The following is a 19,743-nucleotide window of genomic DNA, read 5'->3' as shown; positions in this document are numbered from 1 at the left end:
ACAATCAACACATCAATCATCAGGAGCAAATTCAGGGACTGTGGTAGTTGTTTGTATTAAAGTCAACTCTTGTGTGATATGCTTTGTACTGTGCCCAGTATGCAAGAGGTATTCAATAAGTGGTTACTGAAAGAATATGTCAACCTCTCCAAATTTCAGAAATATAACTACTTCTTCTGCCCTGTGTATTCCGTTCTCAAAGGAAATTAAATTGTCCTTTCACTCTTTCTTTATAACAAAGCTGCTTTGTTTATTGCTCAGGAAAACTGTTCTGAATGGTTGACAGTCTGTTGTTGATTTTTCCAGACGTTTTTTCTGAGTTTAGTATGAGTTAAGAATATTAACTACGGATGTAGTTTATTTTACTTCTAAGATTGGACTCTCCTTGGTATCCTCTCCTATTTTGCATGAATTATGAAAAATAATGACTTGGAAATGAGATTTCCATTTCTCATATTTCTAATCAACAAAGCCTCCTTATTTGAATTCACATGTGGATTTTTTAAGTTCTGGAAGGATTTTCTTCTGTGCTGTGTTTTGACGTATGGCTACTCCATATTTGGTGGTTTGCAGTTAACTGGTCAGAAATGAACATGATCAATTGATTGCCTGTTTCACAATTTCAGAGGCATTATTGCTATATGTAAGATCAAAGGAAAATACCACTCCCCACAAAAAAGGTAGTTGAACATTACTTTTTCCCCCTATTTCAACCACATTTTTTCTTATTTAGGTGATGATTTTTGCTTGCTACCTGGAAATTTGTATATCCCTTCTAGAAAGAAATAAGGATCTATACATTTCCAGTTCTTAGAAATATGAAGTACTATAGATTTTTAAAAAAATTCTACATATATTAAAAAAATCTGTATAGACTTCTTTTTTTTATTTTATTTTATTTTTAAACTTTACATAATTATATTAGTTTTGCCAAATATCAAAATGAATCCACCACAGGTATACATGTGTTCCCCATCCTGAACCCTCCTCCCTCCTCCCTCCCCATACCATCCCTCTGGGTCGTCCCAGTGCACTAGCCCCAAGCATCCAGTATCGTGCATCGAACCTGGACTGGCATCTCGTTTCATACATGATATTTTACATGTTTCAATGCTATTCTCCCAAATCTTCCCACCCTCTCCCTCTCCCTCAGAGTCCATAAGACTGTTCTATACATCACTGTCTCTTGCTGTCTCATACACAGGGTTATTGTTACCATCTTTCTAAATTCCATATATATGCGTTAGTATACTGTATTGGTGTTTTTCCTTCTGGCTTACTTCACTCTGTATAATAGGCTCCAGTTTCATCCATCTCATTAGAACTGATTCAAATGTATTCTTTTTAATGGCTGAGTAATACTCCATTGTGTATATGTACCACAGCTTTCTTATCCATTCGTCTGCTGATGGACATCTAGGTTGCTTCCATGTCCTGGCTATTATAAACAGTGCTGCGATGAACATTGGGGTACACGTGTCTCTTTCCCTTCTGGTTTCCTCAGTGTGTATGCCCAGCAGTGGGATTGCTGGATCATAAGGCAGTTCTATTTCCATCTGTATAGACTTCTGTGCAGACAGTAGATTCTTAAATTCTGAACTCCCATACTATTTTTTTCACTTCTACATATACTTTTCTAAATAGAAATTTTTCTCAAACTATAAGGGTTCATAGAAATCATCTAATTTAAATATTTCATTTTAAGGAAATGGTTCAGACATACAATCAATTTATAATGTAATTCTATAAACATTGTGTACTCCAGATTCAGTTTGAGAAAGAAAGCATGAACACTGGGTTGAAGCTCCCCATGATGTCTTTCCAATTTCATTAACTTTGGTTCTTTCCAAAGATAAAGTATCCCTTGAATTTCAAGCTTATCATTGTCTTGCATGTTTATATACTTTTGCTACATATGCATATGCTCAAAAATAAATATAATCATATACATAATAATGTTTTCAAACTTGATATATAAATGTATCAACCCACAGTTTTCTTTCTGCACCCTGCTTTTGTTGTTGCAGCTCCACATTGCATCTGAATGCAGTCATGCTAACTCAAGTAGCTACAGTGCATTCATTTTTCTTTTTTACTGCATGTAAATTACAATATGTGAATATTCTATAAATTCCTTGTTCACTTATATATCCAAAGTTTCTTTTCTGTTTTTTTCTTTTTCATGTAATTCTATAATGGTTATTTTCTGTACATGTGTAGAGACACAGAAAAGAATGCAGGAGTGGAGAAATTGGAATTGGGGATGGAAGAATCTTTATTGCTAAACTTCTCTCTGAAGTTGTACTGTTACCTGTCCTTCATGGTTTCTCCATATCCTCATAAGTTTTTCTTATTGCTGGACTTACAAAATTTTGCCAATTTCATAGTTGTGAAATGATACTTCATCATTTTAACTGGCATTTCTGTAGTAACTAGGGAAATTCAATACCTTTTTCAGATGTTTATTGAACATTGAGAATCCTCTTCTGTCAATTATTCATTTGTTGGGTCATTTTTTAAATAACATTTTTGTCTTTATAGATTTATGAGAATTCTTTAGGTACTTGGATACTAATCCTTCTTTGATTATGTAACCAAACATTGCATAGCAAATATATCCTCTCAATCTATGCTTTGACTTTTGTGATGAACATATATTTTTTTTCATATGCCTAATTTACTGTCTGAATAATTCATCTTTCTGTACTGCCCATAATGCCACCTGATATTTATCAAGTTTCCATAAATGTGGGGATATATTACTAAGTCCTGTATTCTATTTTCTTGGACTAACTTCTATCTCCGAACCAAAGTTACAATTCTTCAGTTACTGCCATTGTATATTAAATGTTAATAGTCAATACAGAAATTCCCCACACCTTGTTCTTCAAAATTGTGTTGACAAATTTTGACCCTTCCCTCTTGCAAACAAACTGTAGAATTAACTTTTCAAGTTCTATGAAAGACTACATGAGCTTTCAATAATAATTACTTTAATTTTATAGATTAAATTACAGTCAAGTCTTCCATCCAGGAACAAGTATACCTGTTAATTTATTTGAGTTTACTCTTTGATTTTTAATAGATAAATTAACCCTGGGTCAAAAGTGACTGCTCAAAGTCACATAGCCAATTAATAACAAAACCAGTGGTAGAAGTAAGATCTCTTGACTCCTTAGTAGCTCTTACACTAAAAAAGGTTTAATTATTTAGTCAATTAGGAAAGAAAATCTTGGAGTCCTTGCAGCTACTACACCCACCAGCAGGAAGGTGAATCAAGCATCCTGAGTTTACTGGGCCCTTGATAAATCAGAGTGTGGTCAGAAGACTTGCTGTGAAGGCAAATTTCATCCGTTGCCTGTTCCTATTAGATCAGAATCCTCATTTTGAAAAGATTGCTAGGTTATTGGTAGGCACAGTAAAGTTTAAGGGAGATTGCTTACCAAATGGAATCCTGAAATTCATTGCATTGTTTTTTTTTTTTTCCTCTAAAACCTGCCATAAATGCATGTATATACATATATATGTGTGAGTATATGTATACATATATACAAATATATGTATATGCTCCTTAGGTTCCCCCACAAAAAACCCAGCATATCTCAGGCACACTGAGGCTTCTTTTGATATCTGTAGTTATTCATGAAGCAAATACATTTGCTTTGAAATCACTGGCTGCCCCAAATTGGCCTTTTAGCTACTCTATCCCACTGGGAAAAATTCTGTAGGAAAAAGATGGAATACTGAGGAGACAGAAGCACAGATTCAGTCTTTAAAGTAAAACAAAGAAGAAAGATCAAACGATTTTTTTCAAGTAGTCACATACTATTCATGGTAATCTACGGTCAGCCTTCTTGTTTCACTACCACAGCAGCCAGTTATCTATATGGGGTCGCGGGGGAGGGGGGGGGAGGGGGGAAGGTGAAGAGCAGGGATTTCAAAAAAAAGAAAAAAAGAAAATGAGATCCCTGCAATATCACCTTAAGCCACTAGGGGTATCTTTGTACCATTTTTCATCCTGCACTCATTTGGAGTGGAAACCTATATTAGGGGAAAACCAGGGTCCTCGGCATTTTTTTGCTAGCTGTGCACCCAGAATCCAAAAACATTTTAGAAAGAAAGAATCCACAGTTCTTTTGGTCATCCGAACAGGGCTACGAAATCGCTCTACTGGACATCAGCACCAGGGATTCATTTTTGAGGTCAATTTCCAATCGAGATAAATCTATTGGATTAGTAGGATTATCTGATTGCAGCTGAAAGAAGTAACGTTGTTTGATCATTTGTATTTCTTGCCTGATGCTCGGATTTACATGGAGGTGGCTTCGGGTCCTAAGGATTCTGGATCGTGGTTGCAGCTGGAGAGAAAAAAGGATCAATCGACACGTTTTGGAAGTGTCCGTGGGTGAATAAAAAAAAAAAAAAAAAAAAAAAGGAATGGTGGGGGGGGGGGGGGCGCAAAACGGGTTGCGGCTGCTTAGAGAAGAAAAAAAACAAATAAAGGAAGCATCTTGAATTGTCAAACAAGAATTACCGAATGCTCAAGATTCCAGAATAAGCGTCTAGGAACTGGTAAATACTTGGAGCAATTCAGCTTGAATTTGACGGCGAAGTGTTGTAGAAACTGTCTCCTTGAATTATTGGAAGGGGACTGGGCAAAGATGAGGGGGCTCCCTCTGTGGATTTATCTTATTGAGGGTAAGTTTGGGGTCTTTTATTGGGAGGGGGCTGCCTGGGTCTGTGTGCCGCTGCGCGGAAGGTGCTGCGGACGCGGTGCTTCTGAAATGGGGAGTGAAGTGGGGGGATGTGAACCACCTCGCACATCTCCGGTAGATCTCTAGGGAGCTACCTAGATCGAGCTTAAAAACCGTGTTTTGTGGCATCAGTGGGAAAGCCGAGCAATCCTCCAACCTCTGAACTTTGCGTTGAAAATCTCTCAGTTGAGAGATCCCTCTTGGATCTAGTGCTTTCTCCTACTGATACTTTAAAGAGAGGAGGCAGCGATGCATTGGAAAAACCTGCATGTGGAGGGGGAAAGCCCAAGTAGAAATCTCTGCTATCTCTGCCGTTGTTTTGGCAGCTGTCTTGGCTTCTAGGGGAATTTTGCAGGGGGGATTGGCCGTTTTCGTATTGTCTCTTTCTCCCTTCCCCTTCCCGCCTCTCCCTCCTCCCCGCCGAACACTAAAGGGTTACAGGTTCACTGCATCGGATAGATACTGTAAGAGTGGGTGACCGGCCACACGTGTTGTCTTGTAATTCACTTGTACGACTTTGCATAATACAGTCCGAGGTAACTTTTCTTCGAGTTGGACCAGTCCAGGAAGGCGTTGCAGCCTTTCTGCCGAGGGCCCAGGCTGGCAAGTGCGCCAGGCAGCCGGCTGTATTTCCAATGCATGCCTACCCTGGCTGCCTCGCCACTTACTGGCTTTTCTTTCCTACTGAGCGGTTGCGCGCGCGTTTCCAGACGTTTTCTTGCTGCTGAATTAAGAGCTTTTTTTTTTCTTTTAAAATATTATTTCATTGCTCTCAACAAAAGCTCATCTTTATTTACGGAAGGGAAATAAATTTCAGTAGATGTAATTAAAAATAATCACTCCAATGAGTGAATATTAATTGACTAAGGAAACTAAAAGTTGCTTTGGAATCCAGAAAAGCATATAATTCTGAACCAATTTTGGAGTCCGCATAGATTCAGAACAATTACGTAGAGAGAACGGATTTAAAATATGTATATAGATATGTTAAATAAGTTAAGGCACTCCCCTGCCTTCATAGGCTCCTTATACCTTCAGAATGTTAGTTGGCTTTTCCTGTTTAAGGCCATTTCGTTAAATTTTAAACCTCATTCAGCTGCACTAGACTACACTGGAAATAGATAATTGTTAAAACATAAAATAATGTATTTTCTACATGTTATTATTTTAAAGAAGAGCATCAAATATTTTTGCAGGGGTCTCTGTTTATAGACTATGAAATATATGTAGATACCATATACCTTTATTGTTTTAGCATTAAAACCTCTTCATCGTGAACTCACTGAAAGGCAACTCTTCAATGTCATCTAAAGCACTCATCATCCAAGTACTTCAAGAATTCCAGATACATCAGACATTCTGGTATTAAAAGAGGAGCCTCACCAAACTTTCTTCTTGGATTTGTATGTATATGTGTGTTTCTTAAGGCTAAATTCTGAAGCAAGATCAATGCCATTCCTTTTTCCTTTTTAAGATTAAATAGCAAAAAATGAAACTCTTGTCTCCCAAGGATTCTACAGTGGAAAAGTTACTACTTATTACTGCAGACTTTGAGTTTTTTTAGAGATTAAAAAGATAGCAAGAAATCCTGCAGGCGTGTTAGTTTTAAGAAGGTATCTCAGAGGCTGGGTTTGCCTTTTTTTTTTGTTTTTTTTAAACACTAAGTCATGTGGTTTAAGTGCAGCATGAGCTGGAAGAATGGATATTCTGTGTTTTAGTACATTCTAGCCACTGATCATAGCTACACTGTCCACTAATATTAACATCTTTTTAAAAATTTAAGTTAAAACAGACAGCTAACAAATAACAAAATATAATAGTAAATATATCATGAAGGCAAATGTGAGATGGATTAGAATCCCTCTTTATAGGCTAGTAGAGAATATAATGTTGATACTATAAAAGTAGATGGAGAGTATGATACATGAAAAAGGAAGTCCTTGTAAAAGTTAATTTACATCTTTCACAACCACGGACCCAGTGGTAATGGATTGCGCAATGGTGCGAAAGCCAGCAGAGTTAGCTTAAAGTGCCTTTGTCATGACTGAACAGTGTTTTCCTCTGGCGAGAATAATCAATACTTTGTGGCCCCTTGTTCCATTTTCTTTTGGCAGTGAAAATGAAAGGTGAAAACTTTAACCCACTCTGTGGTTTCTACAAGCAGTTCCTAATATAAAACTTTGGTAAACTTTGTAGGTGGTAGATCCACTTTGGAAAGTTAATAATAATATACCCCCAAATAACCAGTAAACGAAGAGCAACTTACCCAGTTAGATAAATGTTCTCTATTAATAGAGTGAATTATTTTGAGAACTATTAAAAAACCTCAAGAGTTCACTTAGTTACATTTGCTCTACTTTATTCAAATAACATTTTTTTTTTGGTCATGACTGTTAAAAAGAACATGGTGGCCTATGATCATTTGTCCCAATTTTGCTACAGAATACACAAAATGTGGTAGTTTGGGATAAAGAAGCAGAAACTCTCAATTAGCCCTGAAGATGACAAGCATGGTTTCTAATGTGTGTGATGAGAAATAGCTTTGGATTCCCCAAGGCTTATCACCATGAATAACTCACGTTGCTTCACTGGAGCTTTGCTGCACCTATCCCTAGAACCCTTCCATGTGTTCTAGCTGGCCTAACATTCAGGGGGTGCGAATACATTTGCTACAGATTTGTTTCATGATTTTGAGATATTTAAATAGTTAAATGTTATTCTACACCAATCGATTTTTTTTTTAAAGGAAATTGCTCCACTCTTAATTGAAAGCAAAATGAAAAGGGCAATCCTATTTTAATGATTTGTTGGAATTTAACACATGGCATCTCAAAATGCAAATCTTCTGTTTCTTTTGCTTTGTCAAGAAATGCTAAAACAAAACTTAAAACTTAGAGTTAGTTTAAAACTTCAGTTTTTAATATTTCAAATTTGCAAAGCCCAGAAAATCTTTGAAAAATTAACATATAGAAGACTCATGATAAATCTAGGGTGTCCTTTTAAATGCCTTTTGAAAGATAATTTAAAACATTTTGAAGTAGGTAACCTCTTAATCTTGTGGGATAGCAACATTCTCAACTGTTCCTAAGAAGAATTTCTTAATACTAACAGGTTTGATTACTTTTCCTTTGTTATTAATGACATCACATTGATAATGTCAACTGTCACTCTCTTACTATAGAAGGATATGAATTATTTCTGTCCCCCGCCCCAACAAAAAACACCTATATGGTAGCAAACGTGTGAAAGAGAGAGAGACTGTCAACTCTAAGCTTAACTGAAGTTAAGGAAAACTAATAAATCACTCCAGGCATTTGAAATTATCAGACGTTAAACTTTTGGAGGATTTTATATGAATTCTTTTTATAACAGTCAATATAATCTGTTCTGTGCCTGTTTCCGTTGCATGTAAGAGAAATTCTAGTCAATGGCAAAACGCTTTACTGCTGCCATTACTGCAGACTTTATAGATGAGAGATGTGTCAGCATGTTAGCTTTAGCAGTAATGCCTCTTTTGTGTGAAACCTTATGGGCCTTGCAGGCACTCTTTCATCTTGACACTCATAAAACGTTCAATCCCCATATTTATTATTTAATTTTCTTCCTATATATAGCAGCCGAACACTTCAATATATGAATGTGTAGCCAAAAACTGACAAGCAAGCGTGAGTAGGACTAATGAGTTTTAATAATACACATATTAGGGACTGCTAAAGAAAGTTTAATTAAGAAAAACAAGTTAAGCATGAAATTCATTTTGGAACAAATGCAACTTAAGTTATTACTGCAGATGTAAAATCAAAAACCACAGGGATACATGACAAGAAAGAAAGTTCCGGGTTGAAACTAGACCTACTAAACGCAGTTGACATCTTAGGACCTGCCTTTAAGTTGATGCACTTGGCTCTGCCTTATGAAATCAAAGAATATACACTATTTCAGAGTTTTCACTTTTCTATAACAGTTTTGGTTTAATATGTTAACTGTATCCAGGCATGTTCTGTACCAGTTCCCTTCAGACACAGTAGCCTTTCAGTAGCCACACAGTAGCCTTTCACTTTTCTGTGGTCAGTTTTCCTAATACCGTACATGCCTACCTAATCTACCAGTCAGAATCCATGCCGTCCCTTTGGGTGTGCAGTAGGTGGTGTTTCAGTAAGAGGACTGCTCATGTATCAATTTACCTGCACCTATGGTTCTGCTTGATTTGGGGCATTTAGAAATAAATTTTAGAAATTGTGTATGTTTGCCCATTTATTTATTTGGTGGTGGCATTTTACATCTGGGCAGAAGTTGGAGAGGAGACAGAATACTGGGCAAACATTTCCTTAGAATTTCGTCTGTATTTAATGTATACTTCTTGAAAGAGGGAAGCAGTCAGGCAATAGCATGAAGGTCTTATACATGCTCTTCAACAACTGTCTTTTTGGCAACATCTGTTTGATAGGCTAACTTATTCTAATACACACCTTTGGCATCACCTATGTGTAACAGTGGGTGTTTCCTCTTTGAAATACCCAGTGAATATTGAGTCTTTGAGGAAAAAAAGAGGTTAGTTGTAACACTTCAAAGTGAATTGAAAATGTTCTTGTCTTTTTTTAGATAGTTATGGTGCATACTTTCATATGGAATACTCCACGCTTGGAAATTTAACATGGTCACTCATTAAATCAATGAATACTGACTTGATAAAAACTAACTTGGAATTATTGTTGGTATAAGTTTTTCCCATAGGTCCACCATTCCCCTTATGACACAACTAACCAGAAAAACAGTGATTACCACATATCACACTGACAAACAGTTGTCAATATTAAGACCTGAAAAATCATACTCAGCCATCTAATAGTTGACCATAAGGCTACAAGGAGTAAAGGTTCACTTCAGTAACCATTATGTTTCAAGTTTCAAGTCAGTGCATCTGTCATTTTTAATTTAAATCTATATTACTTAGCTGTCCAAAACTTTACACACATGTGACATTGTTATCTATCCTTTTTCTTATAGGTAAAAAAATAAAGTCACTTAGTGTCTTTACCTCTTTAACTGTGCCCAGTATTCTAATGCATATGTTGCAATGAGATTGTTGCCAAAAGTTTCTGTTATTTAAAGCTGTGGTCTTTAGTAATAAACCTGAGGAATTATTTAATATATGAGTAATACATTTTACATGCTGCAATAATACAGTGGTATAGCTTATATAACCTCTATAATGGCAGGGGGTATTGTCTGGCTTTTCAAAGCTATGTGTTTCCTCCCAACACCCAGAATAGTGCCTAACATATTACTAGCAACTGACAAATATTGCTGAATGATTAAAAAAATCTCATCCTAGTCTTGCATATTAACAACTAAATATGTAACCTCTTGCTTAATACCTGATCTCTTCATTTTTGCTTTTAATTTTTCCAAACCTAAGTCAGTTGTTACTTTTAATTGATATATATTTTAAAACTATGTGCAAATTCCAAAAGTAGAAATATACTGAAAAGATTGAATTTTAATTAAAGACAAATAAGAATTGAAACTTTTTAGTGAAATTTTTATGTAGTTTATTTATTGTGATAAATTATTTTATCAGGACTCACAAGTATAATAGGATTATTCGAGGTTATAATTTAGCAAAATGAATATTAAAGTTATTTCTGCTGTGTAGAAAATGTGATATCTCGAGGAACTTTGGAAGCACTAATGCAAACACTTAAAACATGGACAGTAAGACCTAAAATATAATCATGTTTGGCATTTTGGTCATTAATTCTTTTTTCAGTTTTTAAAAAATTTATAGTTACAAGTTTCCTATTGTTCAACTTTATTTAAATGGTGAATTCACTTAAACTTATGTGTATATTAAATTCTTGTGTATTCATTGATGTTTCGTTACACAAATGGCACATGGATAGAGTATTGCTTTGAATTTTGTTATTGTTAGTACTAATAGAACTGTAATATGAAAGGAAATAAAAGATGTGAATATCTGAAGAAGATTGCAAGTATAATCGTCTGTCACTTTGGGGCAAAGCTTGAGCTCTAAGCCAAATCAGGAGTGACAGAACCCTTACTGTTGTCTGGTACCTTACATGAAAGGAGTTGGTGGTCTCAGTCCAGTTCCTAGCAGACAGTTACTCGCTAAACAATAGTAACTATAGTATTTGCCAATTCCTGCAGAAACCTAGGACTGAATGGGGATAAATGTTTAACTACCCCTTCTCTGCTAATCATCCTGCAAGGGGTCAAGATTGACTCACCCTGGCACAGGGCCACACTGAGAAACTTAGCACTGCCTCTGCCAACGTTGTAGCCATTGTCTGCAGCACAGGATTTTTAAAGAGGACTTCAGTTAAGCAGGGCACCAGGAGTGGCAGTTCTCCGCTCTTCCCAGGCACAATGCACCATAAACAAGAATAGACTTCAACAGTGACTTGAGAAGGTAGCACTGCTCTTAGGTTGTACTGTCTTCACTATAAAGACACTGGCAGGCATACTTAAGTTACCTAAGGCATACTTAAGATCCTGGCAGGCATGCTTCTGGACACAATGACTTGCAGCCCCAAAGTAGCCCTTTTCAGACAAAAGCTTCAGTGTAATATCAAGGGAAGTAATCTACTCGACCTGGCTGTCTCTCCTGAGCTCTTGAGTGATTATTCATTTTCTTCTAGGAGAGTCACAGCATCAGCAATTGGTTTTAAATATGTGTCCTGTGGTATTTGACGTATGCATTAAAACAGTTGCCTGTGCTTTTATTTTTAAACATTCTGTTTTACAGTTGCTGTCCTTCAAATCCTTTTAATGTCCTTCCACCTTTGAAAGTTAACCCTCTTCTGTAGATTTTAAAACAGCAATTAATATGTAGAGATTCTGAGAGTAGGTTCAGAGTAAACAGAAATAAAACTTATTTTATATAGTCAAATGTTAAATGGATTGTTTCGCTTGATCCCCAAAATAAAATAAAGGAGAAACTCACTAACGTTTAGCCATTTGTTGTAATGATGGTCTTAGTAGAAATATTCAGTTGTAGAATGCAGAAGGAAATGCTATCACTTTGATCTCTTTTTCTTTCTGCTGTCAGAAAGCTGTTATGGCATCTTCAGATCTCACTTTTTTCCCAAATGGTAACAAAATTAGTCACCAGTCTATAAGAACATGCCTCCACACCTCTGCATGATGGGGAATTTTCATTGTCCTTCTATTTATCTTCACCTCTTTTCTGTTATATCTCCTTTTGCTGCCAAGTGTAATTAAGATAATGCCTTCACAGCGGTCATGTATCACAGTTGAATAAATAAAATCTGAGGGTAGGGTTAATGAAAGAAAAATAATATATAGAATGAATGGGTTAGTCATTCAAGAGATATTTTCTAATGACTTACAATGTAATTAATTGTTCTGGGGATGGTTGCTTTCAAATCAACTGTTCAAAAGCCATAGCCTCTCTTCTCAAATATTAAGGCTAACCTGATTGTTATTTTTGTGACTATAATTATTCTCATCATACTTGGGGTAAGATCTCACATCCCGATTTTTTGGCTTGATGCCTCACCCTTCTCTGAAGTCACACTTAACTCTTTGTTCACAGAGAGGCCCAGGCTTCACAGTGTTTGGGTCTTCTCTTGCCTCTGACAGGATTTGTCCCCTGTCAACTTCCACTCATCTGTCAGAACCCAGTTTACAGATTACTTCTTCAGGACAGTCATCCTTTTTACTCAAGACTCATTAACTCTCCCCTCCAAGAATTATCCTTTGCAAAGCATTTATAACTAAATGGTGTGATGGATTTACATAAAGTTTGTCTTCCCTGTTGAACTTTAGTCTCTGTGAGTGTCAGCACCATGACTATCTCCTTCTTGTGGGTCTTCCCAGTGCTTGGCACTAAATGATGTAATAAGGATGAATAGGGAATCTGAGTTTACAAATTACTGTGGTGAAAAGTACTAAAGGTCCCCGAAGGAAAAAGGCAACAAATGCTTTGAGAGTTGCAGAGAGGGAGTGTTTTTGTGGCTGGGAGGATCTGAACTGACATTTGAATCTTGTTAGTTCAAATGGCCTTGAGGGATCCTGGCTGGAGTCTTTCCAGGCAAAATCTAATGGGAAGAGTATTCCCCAGGAAGGAAGAATCTTGGTAAACAAGTTGGATTGAATTCACTGACCAGGACTCTCAGTGATGTTCTTTGTTTGTTTGTTTTTATTAGAATTGTATTTTCACTAAGATAGTTTGTTCAGTTCAGTTCAGTTCAGTCCAGTCGCTCAGTCGTGTCCGACTCTTTGTGACCCCATGAATCGCAGCACTTCAGGCCTTCCTGTCCATCACCAACTCTCAGAGTTCACTCAGACTCATGTCCATCGAGTCGGTGATGCCATCCAGCCATCTCATCCTTTGTCGTTCCCTTCTCCTCCTGTTACCGGGTATAATATCTGAAATATACTTACAATTTTTCCTGGCTATTCTTTAAAATATTTTGTTGGTAAATTTTTTTCTCTTATTACTGTCAAATTTTAGTTTGCCTTTTCTCCTACCATTCTATTTTCTCTACTGTTGGCTTACATCATTGGAGAAGTTCATTCAGAGTGGAAGTAGCCCAAGGAGAGAGAGAACAAGTAGAACCCTGCTTACATGTTCTGTGACGGGAAGGGAGAGTGGGCTGTAAACTGAGAACCCGCAGATACCTGCCTGCCCTTCCTCCTGGAAGGGGGCTCTGGGCAAAATTGAGGAGGAGGCAGGGTTTATCTTTAAACCCTTTAAATTCTTCTGCCTTATCTCTTTCTATTTGTTGAAACTCCCTACATTCATAAAACTGTGTTCTTTTTTTTTTAATTGAAAAATGTTTCAGAGGCTTTGTGTTTCTGATTTTCAGTTTAATTATCTGTTCCACAGAGATGATAATTCTTACTCGTGGTAGTTGGTGCTGGCATTGATGAAGTTATTAATTAATTGATGATCATTGCAGAATATACTTGTCAGGACATTTGTTCTCCATAGCTATATGTTGGTATGGCCACAACATGGGCTATGATAGCACTTGAACTTCCACATGACTACTCTTGAACTTTGATATTCCCATCTATGTGACTTTTGGTTCTAATCCTGTCTGTTTTCTCCTTGTGCCCTTCTGGTACTGCTTGCTTTCTTCCCTAGATTTAGTTAATCTGTTAAATACTAAAACGACCAATTCTTATAACCTTTGCTCCTTGAAATTCCATCATTCTTACCTTGTTTATCCTCAGTCCTAACTTCTGTCATTTACTCTTTGCCTCATGTGATGGAACATTGCTGGGAAAACTTTCATGCCATCTGCTCCAAATTATGCCTGTTAACCTCATATTTCCCTCCTGTTGGTGTCCTGTGTTTTTCTTTCTAAAATCTCTCAAACTGAGCACGCGACTTTATTGAGTTAGTCTCATTCAGGAGCAAAATGTCATGTATCCTACACAGGGCATATTCTTTAAGAGGTAGGGAGTCTTGTCTCTGTCTCTCTCTCTCTCTTTTTTTAAGCTCTGTGGTCTTGAGAAAGTTATCTTGCCATATAAAGTCTCATTTTCCTCCTTTCAAATAAGAATAATTGGATTATAAGTTTGTTGTGAGGACTAATGTAAAGTGCTTGAGACAGCTTGGCAAGTAGCTGTGATCTCTAATATTAGCTGGTTTTGATGTCATTTTCACATAAATTTAGATATATTTAACTATACTTCAAACTGATGTATAAAATATGAAAATAAAACTGTTTCTGGTTTCTTCCCCACCAGTTCATTTACTGAGGTAATGGTTTCCACATGTTTGTGGTCATATACTACTCTGTTTTTGATAACAAAATCATAAAAATTATGAAATATATATTTATGGCTTCCCTGGTGGCTCAGACAGTGAAGAATCTGCCTGTGATGCTGAAGACTTGGATTCAATCCCTGGGTTTGGAAGATCCCCTGAAGGAGGAAATGGCAACCCACACTAGTATTCTTGCCTGGAGAATCCCCATGGACAGAGGAGTCTAGCGGTCTATAGTCCATGGGGTTGCAAAGAGTCAGACATGACTGAGCAACTAAGCATAGTATATTTATGTATATATGTATACATATGTATATATGTATAAATATATATATATTTATACTCCTTGATAAATCTTTCTATTATCAGATTGCAACACAACACAAAAATAGACATCAAATAATGAGAAAAAGTCAGGGTTTTTTTTTAATATCTTATAAACTTGATAGCTTCTTCCCATTATTTATTAATATCTAAAGTTGTAGAGATTCTTAAGGCACAGGTCAGAGCTACTAAAATGTATCTGTATTTCCATTTCAAAGTTATCTTCTTCATGTTTTCAAATATTTTTTCTGCCTGTTATTATATATGACAAGGTAGTCATTATTTTCAGTCTTGCAGTATAGCTGAGAAAGAGCTTATGCTAGAACCAGGAGAGGTTTCATTTCTGCTCGTTTCACATCCATATTCTATTGTTAGTACTTTCTTTTAATCTGTATTTATCTTGTGGGGAAAACTTAATTTAGTAGTCAATTTTGTGAGGTTTATATTAACTAAAACATGATGAAAAATGTGTAAATGTGCTTATCCAGTGGTATTAGCTCTAATACATCACCAAACATTGAAAAGGAGCAGTAACAACAACAAAATGCTACTCCTGGCAAATCCACTACAGAATAGAACCATCACCTTCCCAAGAACATCTCAAGTGCTGTATGCAACATACAACTGTGTGAGGTCACTGGTATGAAACCATGTATACATATTATCAAGCTTAGTTTTGTTCTCTTTATGCTTTATAAAAAATTATAATACATAGAAGTTCAACTATTTACTTCCCTTCTCTCATCTGGTCCTCTTGTGGTGGGGTATAAGCCCATTACTTTGGGGATTTCTGCTCCACAGTATTGCCAGTTTAATTTTCTTGTGAATATATTTGATAATACTTTCCCCCTCCTAAGTCTATTTAATGGCTTTTCATCATCCAGTGAATAAAATATCCAAACTCTTTAGCCTTTTAATGGAGAGCTTGCTTGATTTGGCTGTAGCCTGCCTTTCAAGTCTCATCCAGTGCTCAGCCTCACTTACTCTGTGTTCTGGCCAAACCAAACTGTGCCCTTCTCAAATGTGGCTCCTTCTTTTTCCTTTCTTTCAGGTTTCTCAGGGAAAAAAATAAAAGAGACTCTGAGATGAAGATTTGCTTGTTAAAAGTTTATTTGGGCTTGCCATTGGGAAAAGCACCCAGGCGGGGAGAACCAGGGAATCACCACCAACCTCTCCCTTGGCCCCTTTCCGTAGGGAGCTTGGGGGCTGGAATGGCCCCTCTGAGTGGGTCTGCATTGAGAAAGGAAGAGCAGACCTTTGTGCACTGGTGTGGACTTCCTGCCTTGGAGTGTGAACTTGCCCTCAGGGAGGTTGAGCGCCACACTATTCACTACATATATTTTCCACTGTTTCTAGAATGTGCCCTCTACCCAGAATTCCTTCTGTGACCATCAATGTTGGTCTAATTCTTTGAGGCCGAGCTCATATTCCTCTTGATTCATGAACTCTCTTGTTCCACTAACTTGAAGTAGACCTGTCTCTTCTTTTAAAGCCTAACATTTTTTTTTTCTGATTGCATACATTTGTTTATTCTTTTCATTTTTAATTACTTACTATGTGAATTAATTGCACATTACTTACATTAAGTGGTCAAATAGTTTATACTCATTGGGCAGCTTTATTACAGGCAAATAGAGCAATAGCAGGAGAAGGATATGCACTGAATGGGGCCTGGAAACTCAGACTCAGGCTTCTTTGTTCTCCCACTCCTGGGTCTCATGGGATACCCCTTGTTTCAAGGTCTTGAACCACCACCAGTGTGAATGTGAAGCATCTTGGTATAGGAAGCCCACAGTCTGCTGATGGTCAGGTTCTTTTACAGTGAGCTCCTCCCGAAAGCACATTTCAGTTGCATGGCCAGGCTTGGCTTTTGAAAACTGCTACACTCCACTGAAACCAGATGTTACTAAATGAAATTTTATGACATTATTATTATGAAATGCAACTCTTAAATCCCATTATTATTACTAAGTGCTGTTACAAGGCTAATATGTTCTGACCTCAAAATAACTTATAGATTCATAGATACAAAACATAATTTTTCTTTAGTTAATACAGTCAGTCTTCATTATTCCTGGATCTGTATTACAGTTTTGCCTGTTCACTAAATTTTTTTTAACCCCAAAGTCAATACTCATAGTGCTTTTGCAGTCATTCACAGACATGAGCAAAGCAGCAAAAAATGTGAGTCACCACATGAGCACACTTCCTGCTGAGATTGAGCAAGGTGATGATCTGACTTCTTGCTTCAACTCCCACACAGAGATGATCAGAGCATGGAGACAGTAGAAAGTGCACTGCAGTGCAAGAAGCTCCAGCTCTGGGGTGAGGTAGAGGGGATTTGAATCCCAGCTCTGACATCTGTTAATGAGGTGCGTGCATGCTCAGTTGCTTTAGTTGTGTCCGACTCTGTGCAACTCTATGGACTGTAGCCTGCCAGGCTCCTCTATCCCTGGGATTCTCAAGGCTAGGAGGGTTGCCATGCCCTCCTCCAGGGGATCTTCCTGACCCAGGGATCAAACCCACATCTCCTGCATTATAGGGGGATTCTTTACCCACTCAGCCACCTGGGAAGCCCATTAGTGAAGTGGCTTCAGACAAGTCACTAAACACTTTTGAGTTTTGTTTTCTCTTTTGTAAAATAAAGAAAATAGAATCTACCGGGATGAATTCATTCACAACAATGTGAAATATGTATATAAGTATATACATGTGTGAAGTGTGAAGTGAAAGTCACTCAGTCGTGTCTGACTCTCTGTGACCCCATGGACTATTCTCCAGGCCAGAGTACTGGAGTGGGTAGCCTTTCTCTTCTCCAGGGGATTTTCCCAACCCAAGGATCAAACCCAGGTCTCCTGCATTGCAGGCAGATTCTTTACCAGCTGAGCCACAAGGGAAGCCCAAGAATACTGGAGTGGATAGCCTATCCTTTCTCCAGTGGATCTTCTCTACCCAGGAATCGAACTGGGGTCTCCTGTATCGCAGGCAGATTCTTTACCAACTAAGCTGTGAGGGAAGCCCATATATACACATATATATACATATATACACACACACACACACACAGATCCATTTCTCTTTGAGCGATGGATCCATATTTCCCAATTCAGTGTTTGCAGTGACTTTATGGCATATAACTATGGTGAATAACAACTATCGGTTGTGTAGCATTGGTCAAACTTTAAGCAGCTTTGGTAATAAGTGTGTGGTCAGTCCAGATCATTTGCAACCTATGCCTACACTTGGTAAAGGATTTTCACATAGATTTTACGATGGATATAAAAATAACACAAAATTCTTGCCCCTGAATAAAAAATTCAGTAGGTGGGGTTGGATTGAACAAATGAAAACAATCAGTAAAAACAAAGTAAAATAGAAAATATATAGGTAATATTAAAAATACAACATAATAGGCTATGTAAAGCTAAAAGTTGCAGACACCTTCCTGGGTTCCAACTCCCTGTAATTATATATTTACTGAAAACATGTCACATTCCAACCTGCAGTAGAGCCATTTTTAATGTGATGTTTCTTTTCAATATTGTAGCTACTTGGAAACAATTAGTAGGCTGTACTTATCATTAAATTCTTGTAAGATTTAGCACAACAGCATGCATATCATGGATACCCAATAAATGTTTGTTGAGTAAAGAAAGAATTGGATGAATGTGTCCACCTACTGTGAATATTTAATGTTCTAGAAATTTCTTTATATTCTTTCTAGCATCATCTCTGATCTGGGTCACTCAGGAACAAACTAGTTAATGGACCAGGTATTATGATAAATTAATGCAGGAGATAATATATTCCCATTTTTGATGTTTTGTTTAAATGTTATTTATTTTGTTTTGTTGTTTTTGTCATTTGATTTTGTTTTATTTTTGCAGTCCCTTTGGAATTGCACATGCCTTAAGCAAAGAAGAATAATGGAGGAATTTGTGAGCTAGTTATCTTCACCTACTAAAAAGTCAGAGGAAAGCTAATCCAGTGTGGATTAGTAAATTCATCTACTTGCCTGGACTGCTGAATAAGGATTTTCTGACCTCATTATTTTAATGTATAATCAATATTTATTATGAAATACTTCAAACATTCAGAAAAATGTAGAGAATTCCTCAACAAAGGTGTGTGTGCACACGTGTGTATTCACATGTGTGTATACACATCACCCAACATGATCAAAATCTTAGATTTTTAGAACTTGCTGTAGTTAATTGTGGTCTTTTACGGTCCCATTGTAGGTTATCATTCATAGTTCCAATTAATCAATTAATGGCATTAATTAATTGCTAGAACTAATTTCATATCCTTTTCTTCTTACCCATGGATAATAAATCATGTGTTATTACATATTCATCCATCTGTGAATAATGCGTAGTTTTGTTTCACGTATTTTAAGGTTTATTTAAATAACATTTTACTGTATGTAATCTTTGTTCAAAAATTTTAGGATTTACTCATGTTGATATTTAGGTCTATGTTCCTTATTTTCACTGACGTATAGAATTTTAATTTGTGAATATATCATAGTTCATCTGTCAATATCTGTTAATGGACATTTGTGCTCTTATAAAGTTGGGCTTTTTTTGGTTACTCATCATTATTTTAAAATGATCTTGTGTAAATGCATATGAACACCCATTCAATGTAAAATTAAAAAAGGTGAAAAAAAGGTAACAAAATCTTGCAAACTGATCCAGCCACTATGGAGAACAGTGTTGAGATTCCTTAAAAAACTGGGAATAGAACTGCCATACGACTCAGTAGTCCCACTGCTGGGCATACATCCTGAGGAAACCAGAATTGAGAGAGACACATCTACCCCAATGTTCATTGCAGTGCTATTTACAATAGCTATTTACAATATTTACAATGGAAGCAACTTAGAGGTCCATCTGCAGATGA

General features: G+C 36.8%; 1 protein-coding gene across 5 annotated transcripts in view; it reads left to right on the top strand.

Moving 5' to 3' along the window:
- Positions 1-19,743, top strand: part of NLGN1 (neuroligin 1) — a 962,685-nt gene that overhangs the window by 180,679 nt on the left and 762,263 nt on the right. For 4 of the 5 annotated variants that reach the window (XM_070791785.1, XM_070791780.1, XM_070791771.1 and 1 more), the window contains exon 1: positions 4,016-4,698. The exons of the other annotated variant lie outside the window; for it this stretch is intronic. The gene's annotated coding sequence lies outside the window, so the exon portion shown is untranslated. Of the gene's footprint in view, positions 1-4,015; positions 4,699-19,743 lie in introns of those variants that run through there. 5 annotated transcript variants of the gene reach the window in all.

The sequence above is a fragment of the Bos indicus genome, chromosome 1 (assembly GCF_029378745.1).
Source record: "Bos indicus isolate NIAB-ARS_2022 breed Sahiwal x Tharparkar chromosome 1, NIAB-ARS_B.indTharparkar_mat_pri_1.0, whole genome shotgun sequence".
Taxonomy (NCBI): domain Eukaryota; kingdom Metazoa; phylum Chordata; class Mammalia; order Artiodactyla; family Bovidae; genus Bos; species Bos indicus.
Note: the sequence above shows the minus strand (reverse complement) of the source record. Positions and strands in the feature narration are given on the sequence as shown.